Genomic DNA, 27,592 nt, shown 5'->3' with positions numbered 1-27,592 from the left:
CCAGCCATTCCCTCTAAGTCTAACCCAAATGCCTATTACTCTAGGGGGAGGGCAAATCAGACACCCCTTAAAAAATTTTGTCTGTTTCTGTCTCCTGTAGCTTAGCATTTAAAACCTGCAAAATAAAGTCCATCAACTTTGGGAAGATGCAGGTTTTGTAGGCACCTGGCCCTTTCTACTCTTGTGTTCAAATATCCTTTTCATGAAACCCTGTATCTTCAAAATTCTAAATAACTTTATTTCTTCCAAAATCAGCTAGCTGTATAAGAATTTCATCCATCTTCATCCAGGGTGCCAGATTTGTCTTCCTCCAATCACGATAGAATAGCAGGAGGGTTTTACACCTTGTCAGGTAGGGCCTACTGCCCCTAAACAGCAGGAATATCAAGTTCATGTTCCAGAAAAAGTCTGCTTGATGTTAGAGATCCCTGACTTCCTCCTTGCCAGACCTTTCTCTGAAGTATTGCTTTTGTGTTCCTCATGTATGTCTTTCTCTTTCTTTAAGCTCAGTTATGTTTTGCCTTTCTTGCTCCTGCTATTCTTGGTGGGAGTGGCTTTTGGAACCCCTCTATACTCTCACCTATTCTCCTTAGTGGCTTCCCTTAAATCTCAGCTTATATTCCAGCCTGCCCTGGGAAAACTGGATCAGGCTGCCAGACCCTTTGCTTGACCCTTTGTTCCAAAGCCTCCTCCTTTTTAACTTTGCCCCCACAAAGCAGGAAGTAGCCAGACTCAGAAACTGCATCCCATCTGCCATAAGAGAAAAAGGGGGGAATGAAGGAGCTAGCAGTTAACTGCTCCTGGGATCCAGAGGGATCCTGAACCCAACCAATAGGAAGAGGAGTTCTGAGTCAGTCAATTAGCAAAGATTTATTAATTATATCAGAGAAGCAGTCAAGGGAATAGCAGGATAATTAGATGCTACTAGCTGAATGACATGGGAAAATAAGATAGCCCTGAACATGATGCTACCTGGAAAGGGTGACATCTGTGATATGATTAGAGGTAGTTGTACGTTCATCCCCAATAATACAGCATCAGATGGACCTATTACCAAAGCTTTGCAGGGCTTACAAGTCTTGTCTGAGGAATTGGCAGAAAATTCTGGCATTGATGAGCCCCTAATAGGATGGCTAGAAAGCTCGTTTGGAAAATGGAAAGGGGTTGCACTGTCTGTCCTGATTTCCCTTATCATTGTAGCTGGGATTCTCACAGCAGTTGGATATTGCATCATCCCATGTGCCCAAGGATTAGTTCAAAAACTCATTGAAATAGCCCTAACCAAAGAGATGACCATACAGTATAAGAAAAACAACTTATGGCCCCTTAGAGAGGAAGATCTCTATGATGAAGAATGTGAGGAAGCTCTTAGCAAATTTGAGAAACTAAAATGTGAAATCTTAGGAGTCTAAAAGAAAGAGGAGCTATTTGTAAGAAAGGGTGAAGTTTAGCTTTCACATGAAGGAGACATGGGATAGGGGAAATAGAAACTAAAATCAATCTCATGGTTTCTAACAGCTCTGGCATCAAGTTTGAAAATGTACCAAGTTTGAAGGTGGGACCAAGTTTGAAAGTGTTGCCAAGTTTTGAAAGTGCTGCTAAGTGTGAAAGTGGCTCAAAGTTTGAAAGTAGTGCCAACTCCTTTTATAGGTAAAAATACGAGGGGTAGAAGCTCAAACATGAGCCTGAAAATTAAAGTCAAATTGAAATTGGCACGACTACCAAGTCACTGGAATGTGGGGAATGGAAGCAGTAACTAAGAGCTAACCCATGTAGTCAGTTAGACCTCTCAGATAGGTTGTAATGGCTGAAGTACCCAATCAGTGGGGAACAGAGGAAGGACATGTGTGTTAAACTTAGGGTATAAATGTTGTTGCGTCTTGCCGTTTGGCATGCTGGCCATTTTATTCAAGCCATGTGCCCATTTTTGCAAGGTTGTTGTAATAGCCAAAGGAGTGCTGATGCAAAATACCAGAAATCGATTGGTTTTTATAAAGGGTGTTTATTTGGGTAAGAGCTTAGAGATACCAGGCCATAAAGCATAAGTTGCTTTCCTTACCAAAGTCTATTTACACATGTTGTAGCAAAATGGCTGCCAATGTCTGCAAGGGCTCAGGCTTCCTGGGCTCCTCTCTTCCTCAGGCTTCTTTTTCCTGGGCTCAGGGCTCCTCTCTTCCTTGGGCTTGCTTTTGTTTCCTCTGTGAGCTTACTTCCCAGGGCTTCAGCCTAATGCTTCAGCATAAAACTCCAACACCAAAAAACCTCCAACTCTGTCCTTTGCCATGCCTTTTATTTGTGAGTCCCCACCCACTGAGGATGGGGACTCAATGCCCTACTGGCACAAGAGGTTTACTAATTACTTAATCAAGTAAACTTCTGAATCCAATATACTCTAATATGCTCAGAGGAAAAGATCAGTTTATAAATATAATCCAATATTTCTTTTTGGAATTCATCAATAATATCAAACAGCTACAATCATGAATAAATTCTTTTCTTCTCCATAACTGAGTGAGCATTCATTCTCTTTTAGGTACAGCTTTCTTTCTAACATTATTACATACAATATTGCTATATTGAATAATCATGTTCACTTTTATATCTTTGCACATGTGCCAAAGTTTCACAAGTTAAAAGATTTATGGCATATAAATGTTGCTATCATTAAAAAAGGAAATAGATAACAGTTATGATGTAGCAATAAATTTTTACATACTAATATGTAGACCTTCATTATTGATGTGGACTCCTTTCTTGGGTGTTTTGGTCAATATAACTATCTTGAAAATTGATATATTTACTATGAATCTGACTTGATTTATCCTATGTCTCAAAAGGCATATCTATAATTTTGTTGTAAGCAATGAAGTACAATTTTACACTTATCCTGCAGGCAAAGTTTCCAAAGCCTGAAAATACTGAAGATTTAAGAGAATGTAAGGGAAAATAATGGAACAATTAACCCTCATGATACAAATTTAAGCTAATTCACCCACTTTATAAAACAACTTGGCAAAATCTAATAATGCTTAATTCTTTAGGTTTTAAGTGGGTCACATAAAGTTTTATTTTTTGTTGTTTGACATTGGTGAGCATGAGAAAAATCAATTTTAGGAATGATTTCACTGGTTTCTATAAAACCAGCAAGAAAACAGGGCAAAAGGATGACAGTAAATGAATAAAGCTACCTGAGTCTGTCTTTTTTAGTATAAAAATACGGTGTCAATGGGAAGTCAGAATCTCACAGGCCATAACTAGAAATAAAAACCAAAAGAAAATGATTAACAAGTAATTAAATTTTGAAATGGGGAAAAAGAAGAAAACATGATGAATCCCTTTGTAAAAGAGAAGGCTGAATGATTTGACAGCAACTGTAAAATGTATAGGTCAAAACAAGCCAATCAAAATTATTTAATTTAAAAAAATTGATGGTCAAAAGGAAATTTCTCAACTATGCTCAACAAATGCTGTATGTTCAACAGAGGATACATATCTTCTTTTTAAATTAAGGAATCATAAAATTCATGTGATAATATCTCTACTCATAATAATAAAATAGACTATAGAAAATAAGATATTTTTAACAACATATACTGAAACATTAAAAGGATGATCATTCCCAAAGAGATTTCCAAAGAAATGCATAATGAAAAATATTTCATCATTACATTTTCATAGTTTATTTTTGTTTTTTTCCAATAGTAACACAATGCTAACGAAATGGTTATTTTGATGCAATGCTTATAATAGTTCAAAGAAATAAATTGGCGCAATTCTTCTGGAAAGAAATCAGGGTTTTTAAATAGTGTTATTTATTAACCCAGTAGATAGCACCTGGGAATATATTTTAGGAAATTATTTCAGATATGTGAGATATATATTTTATATCTGTACACGACAAAAGTTATTGTAATAGGTCATGATAAGTAAACAATAAACAATATTAATACATATTTGCTAACAGTAGGGAATCTTAACTTCTGAAGAAGACAGAGGTAATTTTTAAAATTATGATCTTGAAGAAAATGGTGAATATTCTAGGCATTTGTGTTTATTTTAGTCTTCAACTGTTTTGTGACATTTGCAAAATTATCTTATTAATTAATTTTTGTATCTCCTTTTCAAAACGACATTAATTATCTAGTGAACAGATGCATATGATCTTTAAAAATCTGTAAAATTTATTCCTAATTTTACTGGAACATCTTATATGTTAATTTTATGTCTTATTAATGATTTTTATCAAATATTCATCATTATGAATGGAACCAAATCTTTGAAAACATATAATTGCATTTAGAAACTTAATTTTTTGCTGAACATTATGTTGTATAAAGTTCGTACTTAGAAATTTATGTTCAAATAATCTATCAAATACAATTATAAGAAGGAAAATGAAAAAATCTTTCTTGGAGGAGTAATTGTGTTTGATTAAAAAGCAATACAGACAGTGGTACAAATGTAACATAACAGGACTATCCTTGCTGGTGAAGAAGAATCTGCTGCTCCAATTATTGGCAGCATGCAAAACTGAAAGATATTATGTGCAAAGGATAGTAAAATGTGAAAATCAAAGAGAATATATTATATACTGCATTAGCTCTAGGATAGGGCAAACTAATATTTTCCCTTCTTTAATCATACTATTCACAGTTATCATTAATATTATTAAAATTTGAATTTTGTATGGTAAATGCACTGTTATAAATTTTTAGAGAAGGAAAATAACAGCCTGTATACTAGTAGAATATGTTTAAGGAAAGAAAATACTAAAGGAATTTACATAAAAATTGAACTTCCATTCTAAAATCAATGGTGCTAGTGTTTGAGCAATCAGTTGGTTCTTACAGATCTGCTTTTTAACTCATAAACTTCAATATATTCCCAAGTACCTTGACAATGCATGAAAAATAAATTCGTCTTGAAGAATTGTTCTAACAATCTTATAACTTTTCTACCTATGAATACATTTTACAAATATGGAGAGTTGATTTCTTTCCTAATGTTAATTCCTTATTAGAAAAACTTTTCACTTTCCAGGGTCACTTTTTTAAGAAGAAAAGTTCTTTTCTGCTTAACATATACCAAGTCTGTGTTTGGAAATTTTATCTACTCTTCTTTTAACCCTCTTTGGACCTAGTTTATTCAAGTCATCTTTGCATTCAATACCATGTTGCTCATAAGTCACTTGGGGTGCTGGTCCACCAATGGAATAATATTTTGCCCATTTTCAACATCTTCCAATTTCAAGTCACCACTGAATCTCACCAGGATTGGTCTAACAGCTACTCTCACTGTCTTCTTGCTTTCAGATTTGTCCTTTTATGATCCATTTTCCGCAAAGATACCAATGCAGTCACCTCAGAATATAAAAAAGATCATGTTACTCTATGCTTAAAATCCTTGAATGGCATTGAGTTTCACTTAGAAAATATGCAAAGTTTTTTTTAAGTTGCCTTTAAAAATTTGTTTAATTGTCCTTTTTTTAAAGATACATGGATCACAAAAAAAATGTTGCATTAAAAAAATATAAGAGGTTCCCATATACCCCACCCACCACCTCACACTACTTCTACATCAACAACTTCTTTCTTCATTATGGCACATTCGTTACATCTGGTGAATACATTTTGGAGTGCTGCTGCACCACATGAATTATAGTTTACATTGCAGTTTACACTCTCTCCCAGTATATTCAGTGGGTTATGGCAGGATATATAATGTCCAGCATCTATATTTAGATATGGCAGGATATATAATTGTCCTTGCAATATCAACTCCAAGTCCCAAAAATGTCCCCACATCACATCTCTTTTTCCCTCTCCCTGCCCTCAGCAACAACCATGGCCACTGTCTCCACATCAATGATACAATTTCTTCCTTTGCTAGAGTCACAATAGTTCTATGGTAGTATACCAGTAAGTCCACTCTAATCCATATTTTATTCCTCCATCCTGTGGACCCTGGGATTGTGTTTTAAGCCCTGTATGATGTGACCCTGACTTCTCCTTTAAACATCATCAACCATGCACACACTTGTTCATTATGAGCTGGTCTAGGGTTGGTAGATTTAGCCAAAATTAAAACTAAATAGCACCCAGTTAAATATGAGTTTCCGATTAAAAAAACAAATACTGTTTTAGTATAAATATGCCTCATGAAGTAGTGGGGGCATATTCATATCAAAACAGTACTGTATTTTTTCTGTTATCTGAAATTCAAATTTAACTGTCCTGTGTTTTATCTGACTACCCTACTCCAGTCTCAAGAGATATCTTTATCTCCCTAAAAACTGCCAGTTTATACATAACACAAACTTTTTTTTCTTTTTTTTTTTTTGAGGTTCCGGGCCTGGGTATTGAACATGGGACTGGTGCTCAACCACCGATCCACACTGGCTCCACAGCGTTGGATTTTTTCTTTGTTTGTTGTTTGTTTGTCTTTGTTTTGTTTTTAGGAGAAATGGGGAACTGAACCTGAGATCTCCCATGTGGGAAGCAGAGGCTTAATTGCTTGAGCATCATCTGCTCCCACTCACAGTCATTTTGAACATACTCTTCTCTCTGACTGAAATGCTCTGTTCCCAGGTGTTCATATATAACAAATGCTAAAATTCAAGTGACACTGGGCACCAAAATAAATATATGTGAAAATTTAAAATATAGTTCCAAATGGCCACAAGCAGTTTTGTCAAAGAAAATTAGAAAAACCATTTTCAGAAGTCTTGGATCCCTCAATGGTAGCAAACATGGAAAGCAAAAGTATACAGAAAGAAAAGGGAGGATTTTGTGAGGAAATATCTTTGGGGGAAAAGAGAAGTTCAAGGCAGAGAAAGATAGAACCAACTAACTGGTAGACTGAATAGTGACCCACCAAATACGTCCATTTCCTAACACATAGAACCTGTGAATGTTATCTTATATAGCAAAATAGAATTTGTGCATGTGATTATGGTAAAGTTATTGAGATACACATATTATCCTGGATTACTTGGGGATCTGGTATAATCATCAAGGTACTTGTACGAGGGAATCAGGAGAAGTCAGGTTTAGAGAAGTCAATGTAATGATGGAAGCAAATAGTAGTGATCTACTTTAAAGACAGAGATACAGGTTACAAATCCAAGGCATACAGGGAACTCTTAGGAGCTGAAAACTGCAAAGAAACATTTTCCCCTGAAATTCTCCAGAAGGAACCAGCCCTGCCAACACCTTGATTTTAGCACAAGATTCATTTTGGACTTCTGGCTTCTAGAACTGAAAGAGAATAAATTCGTGTTATTTTAAGACATTACACTTGTGATTATTTGTTACAGCAACAATAGGAAATTAATATACCAACCAACTCACAGTCCCTCTCATTTTCCCATTCCAGGATTACAAACTAAAACAGTCCTTATCTTGAGAAATAATAGTTTTTGTAAATTATGTTCAGAGTTAGTAGTTATATCTTTGGACAAATATTCTAAATAGTGATTTTTATACTTAAAGTGAATTAAAATTTATCTTTTACCTAAAAGTGAACAGGAAAACCATCGGATCAGCAAGTATTTTCATAGATTCCAAGAGGTGAATTTAATGAATCAAGGACTGATCCTTTTAAAGGAACTTTATTCATGTTTGTCTTAAACTTATAATTTAGGCAGCACTCCAGTTAAATTAAGTCTTACTTCATCTTTCCTATATATTATTCTGAGTTTATTTTTTAAATTTTGATTAGCACAACCCTCAACCTGATTTTTTATAGCAAATATGAATAAATATTTTGAGAATCTCTTAAAAATAAGCTAAACAAAATGAATTAAACCTTTTTATATGTCAGTTGAAGCAGTACTGTTGAGAAGTACAGGTGCAATAGGAAAGACTTTTAGGCAGTCTCTGGATGACAGGCGGTTTGCCTACTTCTCTTCAGAAATTGAGCACGCGAATAAGTGCCTCTGGGAGCCCTCGGTCTGTTGCTAAGAGACGATAAATTATGTGGTTTTGGAAGTGGGGAACAAAGAGAGTCATTATGTATAAAGCATGTTCTAAAATGACAAGAAAAAGATAATATAAATGAAACTTTATCAAATACAGGAATGCAAACATAATTGTAACCATGAATTTGAGACTGCAATATGAACACACTTATCATTGCCAATGGAGGAGGGATAATTAAGAAAGATGGCTATCAAAACTGAGAACCTTAAAAAACTCAGCAGTTTTACAGAGTTCAAAGGCATAGCAGAGGTTTACTTTACAGTTCAAAAGAAGAATACTCACTTGGTTTATTTTTCAGTGCAATAAAACATCAAGGTCTATATACAGAAGCAAACATAATTTGGCAACTTGAGGAAAGAGCTTTATTTTGACTGCAAATATTTATCTAACATTGGTATGGTCATTTTGAAGTCATACAATTATAAAATATGAGTAGACTACAGTTAATCATATCATTATAATTTTCCTTTGTAGATCCCTCATCTACTTTTCTTCTGTCCCAAAACTACTGGCTTACCCAAGACTCTGTACCATATTTTCTTTCTATTTTATACATTTTCCAAAGAAAGTGTCTGCAAAAAATTATAAGTCAATAACTCTTGTCTCATTTTATCTCACTTAATGCCAAACTGCACATTTTTATGTTCTACTAAATACTCAATATCATTGCCTGAATGTTCATGGTCGACCCCACCTAAATCCAAACACCAAAGTCTTTTAAAAATGAGCTTTTCTCTTCTATTTCTAATTTTGATGAATACAGCCTCTTTTACTCAATTGCCCAGACTCCAAGCAAGAAACCATTCTGGATTCATTCCCTTCTCCACATTCAATCAAGTAATCTGTTGCCCCTCTCCACCCTGAAACTATGAGCTACAAGCTCATCATCTCCTGAGATTTTTCAGCTTGCTCTTTTTTGGCCTCATTAATTCTTTTTGCTTCCCACTCTTCTATGGCACTAATGCCTTAAAAGAGTCTTCACTAGTTCCCCAGTGACATCATAATAAAATAGAAATGTTTCAGTGTATGGTCTCTTTCTATTGAGAACCTTGTATCTACTTGCTCCTTAAAGTCTTTTACATTCTATTTACTTTCTCAGTTTTTCTTCAATATATGCTACTCCTGTGAGGCTTTGCCTAACAGCTCCCGGTAGGTCAAAATTCTCCTTCCCTTGCATTTCTATAGTAAAGTGCCTTGTCAAAACCTCACACATAAACAAGTATTTTTACTTGTAAACAACAAAAAGTATAGTCATTACCATTTTAACATTGCATTTTATTCTATCACATTATTGTCCATTGTATTCTTTTGAATTATTGGTTTCATGTTTGTCACCTAGGCAAACTTTAAAATTTAGAACTATTGGAAGTGGATTTTTTAAAATCAGTTTTGTGTAATTGGCATTAAGCAGAGTTCATGGCATATCATGGGCATTCCATGTGTATCTCTTGACTCAATTTCAAGGTTAATTACATGAAATAATTAAGATGACATCTATATAAATGGCTTAAAAATGATTATGCAGAAAACAATTAATTGTTGGTTGAAGTATGATGTACTGGATATCTTACAGAGTAATCTCCTGAAATACATTTATATACTATATAAATTACACAAGGTGTAGCTTAATATATTACTGGCTTCTCTAAATAAGTTGCAAAATAAAAGAAGTAAAATGAAAAGCAGGGCATCAAAATAACAGTAAGTACAACAAGGCAGTAATTGAAAGGAAGGATAGTTCTGAGGGAAGTAACTTTCTCATTATTGTGATTTGGAGACTATCATGAAAAAGCAAACCTCAGATTTAGACCCCCAAATACTTCAGATATTGGAATTATTAAACATGGATTATAAAATTATTATATAGGAAATGCATATGACATAAAATAAGGAATCACAAAAATGAGAAAGGAACAAGATACTATAAAATGGTCTGCGAGTTTTGGAAAATATATACTTAGTATTTTATACATACACATATACACAAATATGAAATTAAAAAATATCCTCAAATCATAACTTACAGCAGATTAGACACAACTAGAAAAAGTACCAGTGTTAGAAGATAGGTTTGAAGTAATTAACTACATGAAGCACAGAGAGAAAAAAGTATTGAAAAATCCAACAGATGTTATAGAGAATGGGAAAGTAAATGACAAGACTTAAAATAGGCTAATCATAGTCCGAAAAGGAGAAAATAAAGAATGGTGAGGAAAAATAATGTTTGAAAATGTAATACCTAAGAATTTTCCAGGGTTGTTGGAAGCATGAATCCACAAACAGGCTGTCAGCTTAGAAATTGAACAATTTTGAGATTTACTCTTTTCCTTTCTTGAAAACGCAATTCTTGGCCACATAATTACTAAAGTATAAAAATACAGCCTATTTTCTTCTGTTCACTTGTATGTAAAAGTGAACTATAACTATAGATCTTGTATACATGCAATTTGGTATTATTCAGCCTCCCATCCCCGAGATGGCTCCCTCCTCTGTTTACATGTTATTTTTGCTCTTTCTTTTTGTGCTCATTGTCTGCTCATTGTTTTTTGCTGATTGCTCACTGTCTGTTTCTTCTTTAGGAAGCATTGGGAATCAAACCCGGGACCTCCCATGTGGGAGGCAGGTGCTCAACTGCTTGAGCCAAATCTGCTCCCCCATACAATTTGTTTCAAAGCTTGTAGTTTTATTATGGAAAATTTCAAACATACATAAAATTAGAGTGTATTGGACACCCATGTACCTCTATCAAACACTCAAGTTTTACATTTACTTGCCATCACATTCCACTCCCCCCTACTCTACTAAATTTTTATGGAAAATCTCAGTCTAATATTATTTTATCTGTAAAGATTTCAGTATATATCTGAAAGATAAGAACTTTCTCTTGAACTATAGCCATAATATAATTGTTGCTTTTAAAAACTTGACTAAATTCTTTATATCAACAAAATTTAGACTCCAATTGCTCAGAGAAGTATGTTTTTTTGTTAAGTTTTGTTTCATCTTTTCTATTTGGTTATTTATTTTATTTTTTAGAAGCTTTATATTTACACAAAAATTACACAGGAAGTACTAGAGTTCTCATACAATGTTATCCCACACATGTAGCTTTCCCTATCAATTTACTTAAGTGTGGTGCATTTGTTACACTTGAACCATACTGAAGCATCACTATTCACAAAAGTCTATAGGTTATATTATGGTTTATACTTTGTGATGTACAGTTTTATAGACTATGAAAAATGTATAATGTCATGTATCTTTCATTACAGTATCATTTTTACCTGTGAAGCCATCTGGTCCTGGCTTTTCTTTGTTGGAAGGTTTTTGATGACTGATTCAATATGATTACTTGCAATTGGTCTGTTGAGGTCTTCTATTTCTTCTTCTGTCACTGTAGGTTCTCATGTGTTTTGAGAAATTTGCTGGCATATAATTTTTCATATTATCTTCTTATGATACTCTTTCTTTCAGTGAGGTCATTGGTAATGTTCCCTCAATCATTTCTGATTTTATTTGCATCTTCTCTCCTTTTTTCTTCATTAGTTTAGTTAAGGGCTTTTCAATTTTATTAATCTTCTGAATAAAGTCTTTTGGTTTTGTTCATTCACTCTACTGTTTTTTTTTTAATTGGTAATTTCATTTAATTCTGCTCTAATCTTTGTTATTTCTTCCTTCTGCTTGCTTTGGGATTAGTTTGCTATTATTGAAGATGGCATCTGAGTGAGTGTACCTCACAGTCTCTCCTGCAAAGAGGTGGCCAAGTGGGGTTGGAGTTTTGCCAGAGTGAGATGTTTTGGGAGCTTGCAAGGCAGAGGTGTGTGATGTCAATTTGGAGAGACAGTGACAGAGGTAGTGCTTGCTAAAGGTAGAATTGCAGGTTGCAAGTACAGAGTCAGAGGCTGTGGGAAGGTGGGACCCTTCCTCCTAGGGCTGGCTGCCATGGTGTTCCCTGAGAACTGTCAGTGGTGCCACAGCATTTCTGGGCCCAGTGATCTTCAGATGTGTGATTGCCAGGTCTGTGTCCCCTAAGCCACCATAGCCCGCATTCCACAGACATACATACCCTGAGTCTGCAATGTCCCAGACTTCCCTCTTCCAAGTCCAGTGCTTCCGGAGGTCTGGGATTGCCTTAGCCCTCTGCCTGTGGACTAACTCCATGAGTGGGAGGGATTCGGTGGGAAGTGCAGCAGTGGGGCCAGGTGAGTATAGGTTCAATTTTCTGGTCAGCTCCCTCTTTTTTTTTTTTTTTTTTTTTGCACTTGAAGAAAGAATACCAGCTGGCTTGGGGAGAGCCTGGGAAGAGAGAAGTGGCAAATCTGCTGAGAAAGCCCAATTCACCTAAATACCCTGGGATAGGAAACTTGGTCTGGGAGAAGGTGGAGTCAGAAAATCAACTAGCCCACTCATAGCACACCTAAAGAAGACAGACTGTAGGAGATGCTTTCTAAGCTTCCAATAGCAAACTTGGGGGTCCTGGTGAAGTATGGGTTTTTCTGGAAATTAAGAGTCTTTGTTTTCTGTGCAGAGCTGGTTGAACAAGGACCCACTTGAATCTCCTACCCAACCTCGCAGGCAACTTTCCTGCTGCCTGGGAGAGAGGGAAGTGAGGAAGGGAGAAAGGAGAAATGACAGATCCCTAAGAATTTTATTGAACTACAAAGAGGATTCCTTGCTTGAAACTTGGTCTGCTATTTTGTTGGTTTATCTTCTTGTTTTTCCTTCCTCTTTATTCCCCCAAGGCCCTTTTTTCTTTCTTTTTTCTATTTTTCTATTTTTATTTTTCTTGCTTGCTTCTCCCCTCCCTTTTGTCCCTTTTTTCCCCTTTCTTTCTCTTTTTTTTAATTCTTTTTACATTAGGTGCTGCAGAGAACACTTCACATTCACTGTTTCCCCACCCTCCATTTTCTCTTTTCTGTGTGTACTGATTTTGGCCACCAACACTATCCCCTTTCCTCTACATCCTTTTATCCTCCATAGTTCATTCTTTCTCTTACATTACACATCTCTTTGTGTGCCTCCCTATTTTTCTGACTTTTTATTTCTAATACTTTTGTTCTGTTTCCTGTCTTATATTCACTCTTTATATTATTGGCCTTTCTTTTCTCTTTCCCTCTCTCCTGAACACACTGGCCTTTTAGTTCACACTATATTCCTCCCCATATTTGATTTACTGTCTCTTCATATATACTTTAATTTTCTTACTGTTATAACTCTACACACCTTACATGAGTCTAATATCCATTCTCCTAAATCTCACATGGTTCTTCTGTTAATATTTACTATAAATAATACTATTACTCATTTTCTTTTCTTACTCCTTTTGCTTTTTCTGGCCCTAATATTTTCCTTCAAGTGAACTTAGCCAACAACAACGAAATAGAATAAGAATAACAAAGATACAAAGAGAAGACTTAACATGCATGCAAAAACAACTAATTAAACCCCAAACTAGACAAAGAAGCTAAGCAACTGATTAAACCTGTCAAGATAAAATGATGACCAGACAGCAACAAAAAACTACAAACCAAACCAATAATCAGGAAAACATGCCCCAATCCAATGGACAAATTAAAAACAGAAGGAGGAGCAGAACATTGAACAAGTAATTAAAGTTATCAAAACATATATTAGGGATCAATTTGATGAAGTGAAGGAAGAGATTAAGAATATGAAGAAAACACTTGGAGAGAATACAGAAGAAATTGAAATCATACTCAAAAAGATAATGGATATGATGGTGATGAACAGCTCCATTCAAGAAATCAAAAATACACTCTCAGCAAATAATGGCAGACTCGAAGAGGCAGAGGAAAGAATTAGTGATGTGGAAGACAGTACCTCTGAAATCAAACAGATAGTAGAACTGATAGATAAAAAGATAGAAAAATTCCAGCAGGGACTTAGTGACCTGAATGACAATGCAAAATGTGCAGACATAGGCATCATAGGCATCCCAGAAGGGGAAGAGAAGGGAAAGGGGACAGAAAGGGTGTTGGAGGAAATAATGGCTGAAAACTTCCTAAACCTATTGAGGGAGATGGATGCACATGTCCAGGAAGAACAATGCACCCCAAACACCATAAATCCCAACAGGCCTACCCCAAGATATATATACCTATCAAGTTATCCAATGCTCAATACAAAGAAAAAATACTAAAAGCAGCAAGAGAAAAGAAAACCATCACATAGAAAGGAGGCTCCATAAGATTAAGTGCTGACTTCTCATCTGAAACCATGGAGGCAAGAAGGCAGTGGTATGACATAGTCAAGGTACTAAAAGAAAAAAAAAATTCCAACCAAGAATATTCTATCCAACAAAGTTAGCATTCAAAAATGATGGAGAGTTCAAAATATTCACAGATAAACAGAAACTAAGAGAGTATGCCAACAAGAATCCTGCCCTTCAAGAATTAAAAAGACAAAAACAGAAAAAGAGAATCAAACAAAATATGACAAGCACAAATCCAAAGAAAATATGGCTAATATAAGTAATTTCTTGAAAGTAATAACACTGAATATCAATGGATTACATGTACCTGTCAAGAGACTCAGACTGGAAGATTGGATAAGGAAATATGACCCATCTATATGCTGTCTAAAAGAAACATATCTTAGACCCAGATATTCAAGGAGGTTGAAAGTGAATGGCTGGAAAACAATCTTACAAGCAAACAAGAACCAGAAAAGGGCAGGAGTAGTCATATTAATATAAGACAAAATACACTTTAAATGTAAAACCATTGTGAGAGACAAAGATGGACACTTCATATTAGTAAAAGGGATAAGCTTTCAGGAAGAAAGAACAATCATAAACATTTATGCTCCTAACAAGAGTGCCTCCAAATACATGAGGCAAACACTGGAAAAACTAAGTGAAAGAATAGATGCCTCTACAATTAGAGTGGGGGACTTTAATACACCACTATCAACTTTTGGGCAGAACATCTCAAGAGAGAATCAATAAAGAAACAAAGACTTTGAATAATATATTAGAGGAGCTGGACCTAATAGACATATACAGAACATTACACCCAAATACAGCAGATCACACATTCTTCTCAAGTACACATGGATCATTCTCCAAGATAGATGACATGCTAGGCCACAGAAAAAGTCTCAATGGATTTAGAAAGATTGAAATCATGCAAAATAATTTCTCTGACCACAGTGGAATGAAGCTGGAAATCTGAAAGGGCCAGAGACCCAGATTTGGCACCAAGATTTGGAAGTTGAACAGCACACTCTTAGAAAAACAGTGGGTCAAGGAGGAAATCTCAAGGAGGAAACTAATGAAAATGATAACACAACATATCCAAACTTATGGGAAGCTACAAAAACAGTATTGAGAGAGAAATTTATAGCCATAAATTCATACATCAAAAAAAGAAGAAAGAGGTAAAAATGAAGAACTAACTGCACACTTGGAGGAATTAGTAAAAACAACAACAACAACAACAACAACAACAAACTAACCCCAAAGGAAAGAGAAAGAAAGAAAGAACAAAGATCAGAGCAGAACTAAATGAAATAGAAAATAAGAAAGCACTTGAAAAAATAAACAAAACCAAGAGCTGGTTCTGTGAGAAGATCAATAAAACTGACAAACCCTTAGCTAGACTAACAAAGAAAAAAAGCGAGAAGATGTAAATAATACAAAATAAGAAATAAGAAAGGGTATATCACCTCTGACCCCACAGAAATAAAGACTATCATAAGGGATACTTTGAAAAACTTTATTTCAACAAAAATGACAATTTAGAGGAAATGGACAAATTCCTAGAAACACATAAGCAGCCTACATTGACAAAATAAGAAATTGACAATCTCAACAAACTAATCACAAGTAAAGAGATAGAATCAGTCATTAAAAACCTCCCAACTAAGAAGACCACTGGAGCAGATGCCTTCACAGGTGAATTCTACCAACCATTCCAGAAAAAACTAACACCAATATTGCTTAAACTCTTCCAAAAAATTGAAACAGAAGGAACATTCCCTAACTCATTCTATGATGCCAACATTACTCTAGTACCAAAGTCAAACAAAGACTCCACAAGAAAGAAAATTACAGACCAATCTCTCTAATGAACCTAGACATGAAAATCCTTAACAAAATACTTGCTAATCATATTCAACAACACATTAAAAAATATATACAACATGACCAAGTGGAATTCATTCTGGGTATGCAAGGATGGTTCAACATAATAAGAAAATCAGTTAATGAAATACACCATATGAAGAGATTGAAGAAAAAAAATCACATGATCATATCTATAGATGCAGAAAAAACATTTGACAAATAACAGTACACTTTCTTGATAAAAACACTGCAAAAAATCAGACTAGGAGGAAACTTTCTGAACGTGATAAAGAGTATATATGAAAAACCCATAGCTAACATCATTTACAATGGTGAAATCCTAAAATCTTTCCCTCTAAGATCAGGAACAAGATGAGCATGCCCAGTATCACCCCTCCTATTTAACATAGTCTTGGAAATACTTGCTTGAGCACTGAGACAAGAACCTGTCATAAAAGGCATCCAAATTGGAAAGGAAGAAGTCAAAATTTCACTATTTTCAGATGATATGCTCCTATACATAGAAAACCCAGAGAAGACACAAAAAAGCTTCTAGAACTTATAAATGAGCTCAGTAAAGTCACAGGTTACAAAATAAATAAACAAAAATTCAGAAACATTTCTGTACACCAATAATGAGCAATCTGAGGAGGAAATCAGGAACCAACTACCATTCACAATAGTAAATAAATTCAAATACCTACATATAAATTTAACTAAAGATATAAGAGACTTATACACAGAAAACTATACAGCACTGTTCAAGGAAATCAAAGAAGACCTAAACAAATGGAAGAATATTCCCTGTTCATGGATAGGAAGACTAAATATTATTAAGATGTCTATCTTAACAAAAGTGATCTACAGATTCAATGCAATCAAAATAAAAATCAACACAACATTATTTAATGAACTAGAGAAACTAACTATGGAATTTATTTGGAAAGGAAAGAGGCCCCTAATAGCCAAAGGCATACTGAAAAAGAAAAATGAAATTGGAGGAATCACACTACCTGACTTCAAAACATACTACAGAGTTACAGTAGTGAAAATGGCATGGCATTGGCTCATGGATAGACAAACAGAAGAAAGGAACTGAATTGAGATTTCTGGTTTAGATCCTCATATATACAGCCATATTGTATTTGACAAGGCCACCAAACCCTCTCAACTAGTAGAGAATGGCCTCTTCAACAAATGGTGCCTGGAGAACTGGATATCCATATATAAAAGAATGAAAGAGGATTACCAGCTCATGCCTTATACAAAAATCAACTCAAGATGGATCAAAGACCTCAATATAAGAGCCAAAATCATAAAGACCTTGGAAAGCAATGTAGGGAAGCATCTACAGGACCTTGTAATAGGAAATGGTTTCATGAACTTCACACCAAAAACACAAGGAGCAAAAGAACAAATGGGACTTCATCAAAACTAAAGCCTACTCCACCTCAAAGGACTTTGTCAAGAAAGTGAAAAGAGAGCCTACACAATGGGAGAAAATATTTGGAAACCATATATCTGATAGGAGACATATCTTGCATATATAAAGAACTCCTACATCTTGAATATAAAGAGACAAACAGCCCATTTAAAAAATGGGGAAAAGATTTGAACAGACACTTCTCTGAAGAAGATGTACAAATGGCTAAAAGCACATGAAAAAATGCTCAAAATCACTAACTATTAGGGAAATGTAGATCAAAACAACAATGAGATTCCATCTTACTCCCATAAGACTGGCAGCTATCAAAAAATCAGAAGACTACAGTTGTTGGAGAGGATGCGGAGGAACGGGAACACTCATCCACTGCTGGTGGGAATGCAGAAGGATCCAGCCTATTCTGGAGGACAGTTTGGTGGTTTCTCAAAAAACTAGCTATAGATTTGCCATATGACCCAGCAATTCCACTTCTGGGTATATACCAAGTCAAACTGAAAACAAGGACACAAACAGATATATGCACACCAGTGTTCATAGTGGCACTATTCACTATTGCCAAAAGTTGCAATCAACCCAAATGCCCATCAACAGATGAATGGATAAATAAAATGTGGTATATACATATAATAGAATACTACTCAGCTATAAGAACAAATACAGTATAAACATATGTGATAACATGGATGAATCCTGAGAATCTTATGTTGTGTGAAGCAACCCAGACATTGAAAGACAAATACTACCTGACCTCTCTAATATGAAATAAGTAAACCAAGCTGTCTCAGAGAGCTAGAGACTGTATGATAACCTTAAAGGAAGTTGGATAGCAGAGGAAAGTTGTGGGCTGACACCTACATGGGTGAAATCTATGATAACCTGGAGGTAGGTATTTGGACAGGAAAGGGATAACATAGGGGCATAGGGATAACTTTGGGTGGAGCTTTATTGGCTTGAGGGGGCCTAGGGATGGGAGGATGGCTCAGATGGCCCAAGAAATGGGGGGGAAGGTGGAGGAAATATTTGAACATAGGAGATTGTCAGGTATGTGGTTGAAATTATAATGTAGAGAAAACTCTTTAGAAAATATAATACAGAAAGTTACCTGTTTAAGATGCTTAAGAGGAGGCACCTGACACAGGGCAAGCTTCTAGGAAGATATAGTGGGTTATATCTTTGGGTGTAGATCCACACAATGAGAGTGAAGGTATACCCACATCCTGGGGAGGACTGATGTTCTCAAACAGAGGAAATTGTATCTCTCAAGAGAATTGGTGGCTCCCAATGGGTTAGGGCAGTCAAGTATGACAAGCCCTCAGCATTGTTGCAAGTATCTCTGAATATGGTCCTTCAACTAATGAAGATTGATTGTCATGTTGGGCCCTGAGGGGAGGGGGAAGAGGTGTTGAATAGGTGGAATCAGTGTAAATGTGGGGCAATGGAAGTGTTCCACAGGATCATGAAATGATGGATATAGGACATGTTAAATTACACCAAAATGTACAAAAGTCTATAGGCTAAAATGTAAACCATAACGTAAAACATAAGATAACTAAAATTTAAAAAATTTCATAGTCTAAAATATAAACCATAATGTAAACAAAAATGAAGCCATGTTTGAAAGCTATTGTTTCAATATCTGAACATCAGCTGCAGCAAACATAATATGAAAATGTAAAAAGATCATTGCTGGGGAAGGGACACAAAGGGTTTTATGTTGGATATGTAGGAGTACCATATATTGTATATGTGAATTACTGTGATCTAAAACTTATGTGAAGACAAACCCAATAATTAGAAATAAAAAGAAAGAAAGAACGGATGTAGATACTGAGGAAGAAATGGAAGGAAATGCCTTGCCACTGTACATACAGGGCAACACCTGTATCAGTGATGAAAGGCAAAATGTCAAAAACAAAGCTTTTGCATTTTTAAATTTTTTGATACCCCAGTTCAATTTTCCTTTATTTAATTTTTTTAATTACTATGTATTCTATATCTAACCTTTAAACCCATCACTATATTCCATTTTACTCTTAATGGAACCTGACAATATATTGGGCTTCCTTTTTGAAGAACTTTTTGACCACAGAGAGGTTCAACTATGGTGGGTAGGAGCACTCATGTGGGGTGTTATTGGTGGGGGGCACAGGGTTGGGAGGGAGTTCTCCAGGGCATGTATACAGGGTACATAGAAAGGTTTGGGTATTTTCATTGTGGTTTTAATTGGAAACGACAGCTGAGACAGTGCTGAGTTGTGGCCGGAGGAGCTCTATCACATTCCCCAATGGAACAGCAACAATCCCCCAAGTGCAATGGCAAAAACCAATAAAGATGGATGGTCCAATGATGAACTTTTGATACTGATGGCTCTGATTGTAAGCCTGTGTGCCTGAAATATGAAATAGGCCTAGAGCTGTGGGGTGCCTACGAGTTACCTCTGAGAGTCCCCATGTTGATCAAATGTGGCCATTCTCTAAGCCAAATTCAGCATGTAGATGCATTGTCTTTCTCCCATATGGGACATGACTCCCAGGGATGAGCCTCCCTGGTGCTTAGGGATTACTACCAAGCACCAGCTGATGATGTAACTATAAAAAGATCTTGAATAAAGGGGTCAACTCGGACTGGAAGAATATCTCAGTCTACATGTAATATCAGGTGTTAAAAACAGCTTTTTGAGTTTGGATAAAAGGGGGAAATGGAAAGGACAAGTGAGTTTATATGGCTGTGAGTCTCCAAAAAAGAGTCGGGAGGTCATCAGAGGGATGATGCATAGGCATGTCTCAGCAGGGTACCAGAGACAGCTAAGGTAGATGGAAACCCAGGTGCTGATTCTCCTGAGGGCTGCAGGGACCCACAGGTTCTATGGTCATAGCAAATGCCTCTGGAGTTCAGTGCCATGTCAGTTGGCCCTACTTTGGAGTTGTGTTCCTGAGTGTGATGGAGTTGGACTCAGATATGACCTTTCTACACATGCCTCTTCTGTTACTTTTATCAGACCTGTGTTTGGCATTTGGGTTAGTGTGTACTCAGGAGACCTGAATCCCTGGACAGTCCATGTGAAAGCCAGGCCCTGGGTCTCAGCAGACTTCAGGCTCCTACCCTCTAGTTTGTTGGACTTACCCTGGCCAGCTGACAGGGAGGTGAAGAGGATCAACCATCATACCAGGGAGCCAAGAGTGCCTACAACTGCAAGCAGGAGAATTGCATCCATCATCCATGTGGACTCTAAGGACTCTCTTGTTGTAGAGGGGAACCGGACATAACCATCCCAGGGTCCATAAGATGGAGGAATAGAGTATGGATTAGAGTGGACTTATTGGTGTTCTGCTGGGGAACTATTGTGATTAGTAAGGGAAGAAATTGTAATAGTGATGTGGAGAGGTTGGCCACGGTGGCCACTGATGGTAGGGAAACAGAAGAGATATGGTGTGGGGGCATTTTCAGGATTTAGAGTTATCCTGGATAGTGCTGCAGGGATGGATGCTGGTGTTGTGTTTCCTGCTGTGGTCCACTGGGTGGACTGGGGGAGAGTGTGGACTACAATGTGGACCACAATCCATGTGGTGCAGCAGTGCTCCAGAATGTATTCACCAGGTGAAATGGATGTGCCACGATGATGGAAGAGGTTGTTGATGTGGAAAGGATGGGGTGGGTGGGTTGGGGAGTATATGGGGACCTCATATTTTTTTCATGTAACATTTAAAAGAAAATAAAGAAGAAAAAAAAGTTTGCTATCATTTTTCTAGTCCTTGCAGGTGTGAAGCTAGATCTTTGATTTTAGCTTTCTTCTTTTTAAATGTAGACATTTAAGGCTAAAACATCTTAAATATATAAAAGTCAATTTTTATTCAATACCAACTGGACTTCAATAGCATACATACACATTTTACATATAGCCCCCCTCTATTCTTCCCCCACTTTTTTGTACTTGTTACAAATTATACTCTATACTTTGTATGCCCAATACCACAAGTTTTCATTACTTTTTATGCCTTTGCATTTTAACACCTGTAGGAAGTAAGAAGTGGAGTTACACACAAAAAGTACAATCAAAAGTACTGGCATTTATAATTACCTGTACCAGACTTCTTTATTTCTTTATGCTGCTGTTCAGTGCCCTCCCTTTTCAGTCTGAAGAACTTCCTTTAGCATTGCTTGTATGACAAGTCTCACCATATTAAGTTTCCTCAGCTTTGTTTTATACAGGAATATCTTAATCATTCCTTCAATTTGAAAGAATGTTTTGCCAAATATAAAGTTCTTGGTTGGCTCTTTTCTTCTCTCAGCACATTAAGTATTTCACCCCTTTGCCTTCTTGCCTCCATGGTTTCTGATGAGAAAAATGGCACTTAATATAATTAGGACTCCCTTGTACATAACATGATACTTTTCTCTTGCTGCTTTCAGAACTCTCTCTGCAGTATGTAATGGACATATTTCTTTTCAGGCTTATCTTTGGTGTTATCGTAGGTCCTTGGATGTGTATATTCATGTCTTTTGCTAAGTTTTGGAAGTTTTCTGTCACTATTTCTGAGAATATTCTTTCTGCCCCTTTCTTTCTTTTCCTTCTGGGACTGCTGTAATCTATATATTTGTATGCTTGATGGTGTCTCAAAGGACTCATAGATTATTTTTGCTTTTTATAACCTTTCTTTCTAGTTCTCAACCTGACCCATATCGATTTTCTTGTCCTAGAGTTCATGATTCCTTCTGCCAGCTTCAATCTGTTGTGGAAACCTTACTGGGAATTTTTCATTTCAGTTATTGTGGGCTTCAACACTACTAGGTCTGTTTGATTCTTTTTTATAGTTTCTATCACTTTTTTGAGATTCTCATATTGTTAATTCATTGTTATCCTGATATTCTTTAGTTTTTTTCTCTGTACTTTCCTTCATCTCCTTGAGCATACTGAAGATATTTCTTATAAAGTCTTTGTCCAGTGTGTCCACAGTCTGGTGTTCTTCATTGATGTTTTCTGTATTCTTATCCTTTTTCTTAGGATCCTCTCCTTTTTCTTTATTTATTTTGCAATGTTTTGTTATACACTGCATTTTAATATTTTAAAATGTTAATTTTGCTATTTATTCTGAGATATGTGTTTCTTGATTTTGTATTCAGGTAGTTATAAAACAAACTAATAAAACCAAGCAAATCTAAGCAAAAAACACCTTTTACTAACTTTGCAAAATGCCTTTGCATTGGCTAGTGTTCTCCATCAGAGTTCAACCCTTCTATCAGGAAGATCAGTCCAAAGTGAATGCAATGGACAGGATTCGCCCTTCATTATCTAAAGTTTCTTTAGCTTAACAGGCAAATTCTGGGTGAAAGGCATTCCAAGGGGGAATTTTCCAGTCTGAACAAGGTTAAAGATCAACAAAAGGTGTGGCCAGTCAGTTTTGGGGAGGGCATGAGGGAGAGGACAAAAAGGGCACTAGGATCTTTTTTCCACAGTTCCCCAAAACTGTACTTTCTTAGGTCAGCACCTGCCAAGCCAAGGCATCTCTTCAACTATTTACTCCACACCTCTGAGAAAGTGTCCTGTGACAGTTTGAAATTATTTTATCAATCCCCAAAAGAGACAGATGTTTGTGAACTAATGCATTCCTTTCAATTGGGCTAAGTCAGTCAGTATCCACTCTTTTGATGGGTTTGATATAAGTGGAGAAAAGCACAAGGAAAGGGAGCTCTGCCATATTTGGTCCAGCCATGTGAGAGGGAGAACTGCAGGAAAACAGAGCAGCCCAGGCAAAGGTGGAGACCTTAACAGAGATTGGAGACCATTTTGATTTGTCATGTGGCCAGACAACAGCATCAACAGTAGCTGAATTTGATGAGAAAGTACCTTGGATGTTACCTTGATTCAGTTATTTCACAAGGCTCAGAAATATAAGGTTTTACCCCAAATAAATCCCTTTTATAAAAACTAACCCGTTTCTGGTAGTTTGCATCAGCAGTCCTTTGGTAAACTAAAACATGTATCTTTTTTTTGCCAATTAATTTTTTAAATTTATTGAAGTATATCACACATACATATACATACATAAACAATAGTGTATAATAATAGTCGTGAATTTACAAAACAAACATATATAGCATCATACAGGGATATCATACCTCACCCTACCAACAATACCTTGCATTATTGTGAAACATTTTTAACTAATGATTAAAGAGCACCCTTAAATTACTGCTGCCAAAGTATCTTACATTTGGTATATTTTCCCCTATCCCACCCTGTTATTATTTTATGTCATTTATTTATAAACATACATAAACAATAAGTGTATAGAAAAAGTTGGAAATTTATAAAACAAACATGCATAACATCATACAGGGGTCCCATACATCAACCCACTACCAACACCTTACTTTGTTGTGAGACCTTTGTTACAAATAATGAAAGAATATCATCAAATCTTACTACTATCTATAGTCCTTATCTTACCTTTGGTGTATTTTCCCCCAACCCACCCTGTTGTTATTTTTTAAATATATTTTTATGACAGAAGTTGTAAACTTACAAAACAATCATGCATATGAGCAGGATTCCTATACATCACCCCTCTATCAACACACCACGCCATGGCAGAACATTTGTTAAAGATTAGGAGATAATATCATCAGATTATTACTAGGTCCATAGCATATATTTGGCCAACTTTTTCCATTCCTGTTATATGTACATTAAGCATCAGTAGTACATCTCAGTCTTTCTCTTATCTCTTTTAAGAATCCACCACCTACCACCAGGTCTTAAAGATATTTTCCTAAATTTTCTTCTAGAAGCTTTATGGTTCTTGCTTTTCTATTTAGTATTTTGATCCTTTTGGAGTTAATTTTTGTGTAATGTGTGAGAGAGAGGTCCTCTTTCCTTCTCTTGGCTATCAAGTTCTTGGATATCAAGAACTTGGATATCAAGTTCTCTCAGCATCATTTGTTGAATGGACTGTTCTGTTTGAGCTGGGTGGATTTGACAGGCTAGTCAAAAATTGCTTGACCATAGATATGAGGGTCTCTTTCTTAACCATCAGTTTGGTTCCATTGGTCTATTTGTCTCTCTTTATGCTAGTACCATCCTGTTTTTACCACTGTAGAGAGGTAATATGATTTAAAGTCTTGAAATGAGACTTTGCTTTACCTTTTTAAGAAGACATTTCTGGCTATTTGAGACCCCTTACCCTTCCAAATAAATTTTATAATCATGTTTTCCATTTATTCAAAAAATGCTGGTGAAATTTTTATTGGGATTGCATTGAATCTGTTCATCAATTTGGGTAGAATTGACATCTTAATTATATTTAATGTTCTAATCCATGAGCATGGAATATTCTTCCAGTTATTTAGGTTTTTTAAATTTCTTTCAACAATGAGTTTCAGTTTTCTGAATATAACTGCTTTACATCATTGGATAAGTTTATTCCTAAATATTTGATTATTTTAGTCACTATTGAAATGGATTTTTTTCCTCAACTTCTTCCTCAGATTGCACATTACTAGTGTCAGGGCTTTTTATGATTTTTTGAAGAGGTGCCGTTGTCAAACATTTGCCTGACATCTTTGAATCAAAACTATTACTGAATCTATGTATGGGAAGAAGATAACATGGAAACTCCACCATGATGTATTTATCTACCACTTCCTTCCTGCCCAAGGGATGGTACACAATTGAAAACAAACAAACAAACAAAGTACACAAAACAAAACAAGAAAAACTGTGTTTCACCACCTTTAGCCAAAGAACAAAAAGGACTCTTTTTGATAAACTCATGGAAATAAATGCCTGAATGGATTAACATTCCACTTTTCTACAAAGAAATATAGTCTCAATTACTGCTTCAATTCCTTTTTGAAGAATCCCTACAAAAATTAGTATGCTTCTATCATTTTTCTGCCACATACCCAAACACACATGCTCATGTATATACAAACCTACATACACACAAACTTTATTCTATCAATCCCTGAAAGTCAAATGTCCTTGAACTGACAATCCGATAGATTTATCTCCACCCTTTTACCTCACTTCCCTGGTTTAATAGTCTCTGAACTCTATAATCTCTTCCATGATATTCCTAACATAGATAGAAGTTAAGCTATCAGAAACAGACTCAAAATACTGTTCTTATCCTTTCAGTAAACCATATTCTGTTGTTCATATTATAAAAGAAAAGTGGTTGCATAGAGATAACGAATTCTGAAAAATATAACATCAAGAAATTAACTGTAATAAATTAATAAAACACAGAAATTAAATATAATAAAGCATCTGAATACATTTTTGAAGCCTCACTCCAGAAATCCTTCAGGCCCCTCCTATTTCCTTTGTCCCATATCTGGACAAGCTGATAATGAATAAAATCTGGGTTCTCTATCCTTTGGTGCTGATTGGGATGTCCAAATCATACAAATCCCAAAACAAATGTAGGAACCTCAGTCAGGCCTATCTCTTAATCATTATAAAACTCCAAAGTCAGTCTCTTTTCCCTACACTCTTTATTTTTAAAGATTTATTTTATTTATTTATTTCTCCCCATCTCCTTGTTGTTTATCACTTGCTATGTTTGTTTGTCTTCCTTGTTTCTTTAGGGCACTGGGAGCTGAACCCAGGACTTCTGATGTGGGAGGGAAGTGCCTAATCACTTGAGCCACCTCCACTTACTGCTTTGCTGAGTCTCTCATCAGGTTTTTCCTCTGCATCTCTTGCTACATCATCTTGTTGTGTCAGCTTGCATCTCCTGCCCATCATGTCGCCTCACTATCTAGTTTAGGAAGCACCAGGAACCTCTGCTCCCTGCTTTCTTGTGCCTCTCATGTTTTTTCTTCTTGTGTCAGCTTGTCACACCTGCCTGTTGTGCCAGCTCATTGTCTTCCTTAGGAAGCACTGAGATCCGAACCAGTGACATCCCATGTAGTAGGCAGGAGCCCAGTCACCTGAGACACATCCTGTGACCTCCTGTACTCTTGAGCTGTTTTTGGACCTGATTAGAAGATTAGAAGATTGCCTTGTCCTCCTCAGAAAAGTCTACAAATGTGAGTTACTAAAGTCTTCTTCATATCATCTTGATTCATGGGTGGTGTCATTAGTCTCAACATCCAATTTGAATATAGGGGGAGGGCCTACAGCCACTATAGAGTGAATACAATATTTACTGATGATACTGGGGCTATGTTTTGTCCAGTAATAGACAAAGATTGGCCAGGATAAAGTCCAAAAGTGAATGATGACTTTATTGGTATTCATTTATACAGGATTTGACAATTTTGCAGGGATAACTAATATTATAGTGTGATTATATTCTCTTGGTGTAGTTCAAGGTATGCTTCTCTGTGGATGATGATGTGATTATTTAAATCTTGTGTGCAGAGTACAGTAATTGGATGAAGAAGCAATACCCATAGCTGTAGTACCATTAACTGTGATGTAAGGCAAAAGGTCTATTCCATCTTGTTTCGCCACTCTTTCACCCTGAATATAGAATAGTGTCTGATTTATCATAACACAATATAAAGAGAAGAAACTAAACAGAATATAAACATTCCAATAATAGAAAAAAACACAAATATTTTATGCTTATTTAGAATATCAAGAACTCTCTTTTGTCTAAGGAAGGAGACAAAATAAAGAAATGGGATAACAAGGGCCATGTCAAGGAAAAAGAAGCCATTGGACTAGGACAGAAGAAATGGTAAGATAAGCAGGAAATGTGTTGGGTTGGGAAACAGCATTTTAAAATAGTATATCATAGCAAAAATAAAGAACAGAGAATTCATATTTGAAAGAATAAACAGATTACAAGTATATGCAAGAACATGGATGAATCTCACAAACATTATCTTGAGAGAAAGTAGACAGATATGAAAAAGTATATACTACATGATTCATTAGGTAGAGTTCAAAAATAAGTGGTAGAGTGCAAAAAATAAACTGTTGAAAGTATGAATCCCAGTTACTCTGTTTCAGTGATTGGAAGGAGGCATAAAAGTGGCTTCTCTATTGTTTCTAATGTTCTGTTTCTTAATATGAGTGCTGATTAAAGAAGTAAACTCAGATAATGAAAATGCATTGAACTGTGAACTTAT

The sequence above is a fragment of the Dasypus novemcinctus genome, chromosome 13 (genome assembly GCF_030445035.2).
Source record: "Dasypus novemcinctus isolate mDasNov1 chromosome 13, mDasNov1.1.hap2, whole genome shotgun sequence".
In the NCBI taxonomy this organism is placed as follows: Eukaryota; Metazoa; Chordata; class Mammalia; order Cingulata; family Dasypodidae; genus Dasypus; species Dasypus novemcinctus.
This window is presented reverse-complemented; position numbering follows the sequence as displayed.